The following is a 7,700-nucleotide window of genomic DNA, read 5'->3' on the forward strand; positions in this document are numbered from 1 at the left end:
ATAAATAATTATTCTTCCTTTATTTTTTAGAATTTAGCTGGGATTACAGGCATGCACCACCACGCCTGGCTAGTTTTTGTGTTTTAATAGAGATGGGGTTTCACCATGTTGGCCAGGCTGGTCATGAACTCCTGACCTCAAGTGATTTGCTTGCTTCAGCTTCCCAAAGTGCTGGGGTTACACACGTGAGCCAATGCGCCCTGGTGATAAATAATTATAACGAGCCTTCCATGCGCCTAGAACAATACTTATCACTTTATTAAGATTAACTAATGGGCTATCCAGGATGAAGTGATTTCTCAGGACCTTGGTCTCTATGACCTTTTAGGGAATTTGTTTGATAACAGAGCCAACTTGTGAGTGTCAACACCCATCTTGTGGGGCTCAAGGAAACTAGGGTGGAAAGCAGGCATTTCTAGAGGGAATCTGGGGCTTGTAAAGAGCAGATTAGCATATTAGGTCACTAGCTGAACTCCGGCTACTGAAATTTCTGTCCTAAGTGCATGGAGCTTCCCTTCTATTGATCCATTGACAGGCAGCCTGGCTGGAAGGGTTTGTGGCCCAGAGACCTGGCTCTGTGGGATAGGACCCTCTTTTACTATCATAAATGGTACTTCTTCAGCTTCATCTTCTCCATTTGCAAAATGATGATGATGCCTATTTATAAGCAGGAAGGCTATGAGAGTAGTGCTGTAAGGGTAGTGCTGAGCAGTTCCTATTCTATTAGTAATCAATAAGTGGGAGGTAGTGTTTTGAGGGCAATACCATGGTATAGAAAGAAAGAATGGAATTTTTTTTTTTTGTCTGAGATGGAGTCTCTTTCTGTCACCCAGCTGGAGTGCAGTGGCATGATCTTGACTCATTGCAACCTCCGCCTCCTGAGTTCAAGCAATTCTCTGCCTCAGCCTCCTGAGTAGCTGGGATTACAGGTGCCTGCCACCACGCCTAGCTAATTTTGTTGTTGTTGTTGTTTGTTTGTTTTGTAGAGACAGGGTTTCACCATCTTGGCCAGGTTGGTTTTGAACTCCTGACCTAGTGATGCACCCACTTCAGCCTCCCAAAGTGCTGGGATTACAGGTGTGAGCCACCGCGCCTGGCCGAAAGAATGGAATCTTTAAGTTGTACGCTCCTGTCTCTCAGCCTCAGGCCTGCCACTTCCTAGTTGGACAAACTGGAGTAACATAAAACTCACAGCATCAATTTCTGGAAAATGTTGAGAAGCATCCCTAGTTTGTGATAGTAATAATGTATAGAAAGTTCCTGGCCTATAATAGGTGTCTCAAACCAGTACCTTTTATTTTTATTATGGTTGATTACATCTTTAGTCAGTTAATCCCAAGGTTTTCTATCTAACCTTGGCCTTTTCCCAGCCAAATTCTCCCTTTGGGGTGCCCTCATGAGGGACTTCAACTAGGTGGGCTCTTGGCTCTTGAACTGGACTCCTGAGTAGAGCTGAAAAATTCAAAGGAAATCCATGAATCTCCATGATACCAAGGATAGAGCAGCAATGAGATTTTTTTTTTTTATTTAATGGCACAACCATTGGCATCAAGATAAAGAAGAGAATTTTCTTGTGACTCAGCAGTGATTAGCCTCTAAACGCTCAAAATATTTGCAAACTCTTGCATTCTCTATGGATACACAGGTATTGGTATGTTTCTAAAGAAAATATCGATGCAGAATACAGGCAGTTTGGAAATGGCTGCTTGCCGAGATGATTAATATTTTATGACAACAGTTAAACTGAAATGGATTTTCCTTCTGGTCCTATAATTGCTGGTGGCATTTCAGAGTGGAAAGAAAGCCTTAGTTTAAAATAAAACAAAGCTGTTGATGAGAATATCTTCAGCAGACTGGAGTTTGGGTTGAGGATTACTCCTCTGAAAGTGAGGGGGTACAATGAGGGCAAATTGATGTGTCTTATGTATAACCGTATGTGAAAATGAACTGTGGTGCTCATATTTTTCAAGTTGTAATATAAGTGTAAGTTACTGGATTGGTAGGAGACTTGGGTTCCAGACTCCCTTCTGCCATTTCCCTGCTATGTGACACTGGGGGAGTAGCAATACCTGCCTTGTACTTGGTTGTCTTATCTAGAGATTTGTAAGAACAATACTTATATAACTACATGCTCTGGATATATCATAATTTGCAGGTGACTATGGCCAACAGAAGCACACAGTTGGTGCTTAGCAAGCCCTTGATGAGTTCAGTAGAATTTAACCTAGTCCATACTTGGCATGAGTGGCCTTGGGCATATCCCTGGGCTTTTCCTGTAAAATAAAAATGGTGGATATTAAATGGGTATAAGAGTTGCTTCCACATCCAGATGTCTCTCTGTATCTTGGTGTCCATGTCTGTGCCCTCTTATGTACCTATACAAACATTCCACCATAGTTTCCAAGTAGACATTCTGAAGTACTGGTCAGCTGTCTCAAAGGCATTCCCAGATTGAAAGCTTAATGTCCTTTGCATTGTACCCTCCAGTTCATATGTGCCAAGAACTTCTCAGGAAAAAGCAAATGACGGAATATAAAGATTCTACTGTGGCTGCATTTCAAACAGTAAGCAGAAGTAATTTATTTAATCAAATGAGACTCTTTGTATTCTCTCTCTCCTCAAAGCAGTTACAATTCCTAAACATCTCAAGGGAGTTTTCTTTGAGTTTCTGAAAATATGTACCTCAAACTAAAGTTTAAACTTTTAACACAGAAAGGCAAACAAGGCAAACAAGACCAGCAACTCTTAAAAGTAGGTTTCCGAAAGAACATTCTTAGAGGAATGTTTCTTAATTCACAAGTCATTGGCAGGTGAATGTGACTATTACTGAACACACTTTTTCCTATATCTTCATAAAGAATGGAATTCGATCAATCTCTCATACTGATACAGATTTTTAACTTCAAGAAAAAGAATACTACTAATTAAAATTTCTTGCAGTAGTCATCAGCAAACATTTCAAAAGCTACTTTATTGCTTTTCAAGATGTATTTAAGTGTATTAGTTTCCTAGGACCACTGTAAGAAGGAACCACAAACTGAGTGGCTTAAAATACCAGAAATTTGGCTGGGTGTGGTGGCTCATGCCTATAATCCCAGCACTTAGGGTGGCCGAGGTGGGTGGATCATGACGTCAAGAGATCGAGACCATCCTGGTCAACATGGGGAAACCCCGTCTCTACTAAAAATACAAAAATTAGCTGGGCATGGTGGCACGCGCCTGTAGTCCCAGCTAGTCAGGAGGCTGAAGCAGGAGAATTGCTTAAACCCAGGAGGCGGAGGTTGTGGTGAGCCAAGATCACGCCATTGCACTCCAGCCTGGGTAACAAGAGCAGAACTCTGTCTCAAAAAAAAAAGAAAAAGAAAAAGAAAAAGAAAACCCAGAAATTTATTCTTTTACAGTTCTGGAGGTAGAAGTCCAAAATCAAGGTGTTGGAAGGACTTTGCTCCCTCTGAAATCTGTATGGAAAAACCTTATTCTTCCCTTCCTAGCTTCTTGTGGTTTGCTGGCAATTCCTGGCATTTCTTGGCTTGCAGCTGCAGCACCTCAGTCTCTGCCTCTGTCATCACATGGCATTCTTCCCTTGTATGTCTCTTCTCCTCCACTTCTAAGGACACCAGTGATTTTGGATTAAGGGCCATCACTACTCCAGAATGACCTCATCTTAACTAATTTCATTTGCAATGACCTATTTCCAAATAAAGTCATATTCTGAGGTCCTGGGGGTTAGGATTTCATCATATCTTTCTAGGGACACAATCCAAATCATGACATTCAGGTACCTGGAAACAGCTATTCATTCAGAACGAATAAAGCTAAGTACATTTGCAAGAAATTGGAGAAGCTAAAAAGTAAATAGCAGCTATATACTAACTAACAGATTTTATATGATGGCCACAATGTATATTTTGATGAGACAGTAAGGATCGATCAAAACCTCTATGGAAAACAGTATGGAGATTTTTCAAAGAACTGAAAGTAGAACTACCATTCCACCCAGCAATCTCTCTACTGGGTATCTACCAAAAGGAAATGAAATTGTTATATCAAAAAGACACCTGCATTCATGGTTATTACAGCACGAGCCACAATAGCAAAGCCATGGAAGAACCCTACGTATCCTTCAATGGATGACTGGATAAAGAAAGTGTGGTATATATACACCATGGAACACTACGCAGCCATAAAAAGAATGAAATTATGTCTTTTGTAGCAACATGGATGGAGCTGGGGGCCATTATTCTACGTGAAATAAATCTAAAACAGAAAATCAAGACAATTCCTTGTGCTCTTCCTTTCCACCTCAGAACCGACAGAACGGCTCCCACAAAGAAGGGTGGCGAGAAGAAAAAGGGCCATTCTGCCATCAACGAGGTGGTGACCCGAGAATACACCATCAACATTCACAAGCGCATCCACAGAGTGGGCTTCAAGAAGCATGCCCCTCGGGCAGTCAAAGAGATTCGGAAATTTGCTATGAAGGAGATGGGAACTCCAGATGTGCGCATTGATACCAGGCTCAACAAAGCTGTCTGGGCCAAAGGAATAAGGAATGTCCCATACTGAATCTGTGTGCGGTTGTCCAGAAAACATAATGAGGATGAAGATTCAGCAAATAAGCTCTATACTTTGGTTACCTATGTACCTGTTACCACTTTCAAAAATCTACAGACAGTCAATGTGGATGAGAACTCATCGCTGATCGTCATCAAATACATCAAATAAACTTAAAAAATTGCCAAAAAAAGAAAGAAAATCAAATACCATATGTTCTCACTTATAAGTGAGAGCTAAACAATGGGTACGCATGGACATCTAGAGGGAAGTAGAAACACTGGGGACCCCAAAAGGGAGGAGAGTGGGAGGGGATGAGAACTGAAAAATTACCTACTGGGTACAAAGTTTGCCATTTGGGTGATGAGTATATAGAAACCCAGACCTCACCATTATGCAATATACACAAGTAACAAACCTGCACATGTACCCCTTGAGTCTCTCTATAAATATATCTGTTGGCTTAACTTTTTGTCCAATGCATGCACTTTTCCACATATGTTTGTGGTAGGGTGGACTTGATTCTGCTTGAAAACCCCAATGGCATTGAGATGATTATTTCATGAAGGCTACCACTCCACTTTTGATGAAAGCTATCACTCCATTTTTTTACTTTCTTGGTTGTAAAAGATTATTCTCTTAGCACGTCTACTGGGTAGGATCACACAGCTACTGTCAATAATCTTCCTCTCTAGATAAGCCCAGGGTCTGGAGGGGTCTCCCTGGCCCTTGTGACAATTCTCCTGATACTCGGTAAGAGTTACTACTGCTGTATTATGTGCTCTTAGCTTACTGTCTAATCCACACAATTCAGCTGCTGTAGCAATAGATTGCTGTGAAAATCTATTCTAAACAATCTCCAATGAAAGTTATCTTAAATCTCCATTAGCCGAGTATAACTTGACCAGAAATCTGTGCAGAAATGGGCTCAAGATAGCTAATGAATCCTTTCTCTTAGGTGGCTCCAATTTCCTCCTCACAGTCATATGCAGTTCTCATTTTCACTGACATCTGCAGTATCGGACAATGAACCTACCTTACCTTGGGTTCCTGTCTTTTAAAACTCGCATATAACTCATAGTTTTAGTTCTCTTCTCTATCTCTCTGATTACCTTTATGCTATTTTCTTTCTTCCTTGTTTGGTTTCTCTTTCCCCTCCAATGGGAAATTAAGTGTATGATCTTATCTACATAATTCCATCTATCCTCACTGTGCTGAGTGCAATATTTGTTCAGAATATTTTATTCCCTTGTCGTCGCCATGCCTCCTCACTCCATTGACTTCAGACTTGGCTATGGGGCTTGCTTTGGCCAATGGGATGTGAGTGGAAATTATGTATGTCACTTCTGAGCAAGACTTTAAGTGTGCTTGCTTGGTTGGCTCCGTGTCTCTTCTTATTCTGACCTTTCACTGTGAGAACAGTATGCACCAGATGCCCATGTAACATTGAACAGAGTAACAAAGCCCCAGGCAGAGCTGCAACTGACTCACAGGAGACATGCTGTGTGAGCAGCCATAGGCTTTTACTATTATAAGCCACTGGGATTTGGGGGCTGTTTGTTAGGCAGCATAATCTACTGAACTATGACAAATTCAGTGAGCTTCAAATCTACCATGGCCTTTTTCTAGTAGTGCCACATGGTCCATTTTCTAACTGCATGTTTTGTTGGCATTTCCAACTCAGTTTGTTTAAAAATTAACTCATTAGGGTTGTGGGGTTTTTTTTTCTTTTCAAAAAAGTTCCTCCTTCTGACTTCCCTGTTTCTATAAATATGACCTTGATCTTTGAGTTAACTTGGACTTCAAACTTTGGAATCAGCTTCCAATCTCCCTCTGTCTTGCTACTTCCACGTTTAGTTAACTGCCAACCCTGTTGAATTCTTTTCTTTAGTTCAATAAATGCTGATGAAAACCTACTATATATCCAGCACGGCCCTTTTCTCTGTGGGGTTTGGAGATGAATGTGACATAGCCTCCTGCCCTCAAGAAGTTTTCAGTCAGATCTGGGAGCAGGATCATAAAGATGATTTCAGCACTATACTATTCGTGCCGTGATAACATTATCTTGTAGGTGGAGAGGAGAGGCACATTCACGGAAGGCTGCCTGGGGGGAAATGATGACTGAGCTGGCATTCATGAGTAAGCAGTACTGAGGAAAGCGGGGTGGGGACAAGGCAAGCAGGCCGACTCTTTGGAGGAGGACCAGGAAGGCATGGTTGAGTGTGGGGGACTTGGAGAACTACATGTGATACAATATTATCTGAACACAAACTGAGGTGAGCATAGGAGATAAGATGGGAAGATGAAGCAAGGTCCAGGCCATGGAAAACTTCCTACATTCTGTTACCCAGCTTAGGTTCCAGCCTACAGAGTTAGGGAAGAGAGGCATGGTTAATATCATGCATTAGTGGAAGGTGGATTATTTTCTATTTTAATTAAAACAGAAAACATAATATAGCACCTATGACATGCCAGATGTCATTCTAAGTGCTAGGCAAATATTAGCTCATGTAACTCTCCTAACAGCCTACTCTGATTTGCCATCTTACAGATAAAGAAATGGAAGCAGAAAGAGCTAAATCTGTCCATGGCTATAGAGCTAAAAGTGTGAGAGTGTGGATTTGAACCCAGGAAGTTTGGGTTCAAATTCAAATGTTGAACCACTACACTATTTTGCTATGGCTGGATGAGAGAGACCACTGTGATTGTACAATGGTAGGATGAGCTCACTAGAGACAGCATGCTTTGTCACAAGGGACTGATTTAAGAAACATTTATGTGGTTAGATAAGGAAGACTTGAGGCTAATTGGATAAAAAGCGTTCAGCAGAGAGAGGAGCCAGGATTGACCTGAAATTATTTGGCTTGGCTGACATTGGTGGTGTCACGAGTGAGAGACAGAATATAAGAGGAGGAGCAGATCTGAGAGGGAGATAATAAATTCTGTCCAGAATGTGTACAGTAGAGAAAACCAAATAACAGTAGGTTGAGAATTGACTTAGAGGCAAGAAGCTGGACATGGCAAGCCTCCGTTATCACCCATTAATTCATGCACTTTAATACCTGAAGTGCATAGCAAAAGCCTCCTAACAGACTTCCCTAATCACTGTCCTCCCTACTCCCACAAATTCTGTACCCCACATGGCA

At 41.4% G+C, this 7,700-nt stretch overlaps 1 pseudogene; it reads left to right on the forward strand.

The window, feature by feature from the left end:
* The first annotated feature begins 4,221 nt into the window (after positions 1 to 4,221).
* LOC105719084 (large ribosomal subunit protein eL31-like) lies at positions 4,222 to 4,741 on the forward strand (annotated as a pseudogene).
* Positions 4,742 to 7,700: the final 2,959 nt, after the last annotated feature.

Source organism: Aotus nancymaae, unplaced genomic scaffold, assembly GCF_030222135.1.
Source record: "Aotus nancymaae isolate 86718 unplaced genomic scaffold, 86718_ANA_hifiasm-v0.15.2.pri h1tg000029l, whole genome shotgun sequence".
Taxonomy (NCBI): domain Eukaryota; kingdom Metazoa; phylum Chordata; class Mammalia; order Primates; family Aotidae; genus Aotus; species Aotus nancymaae.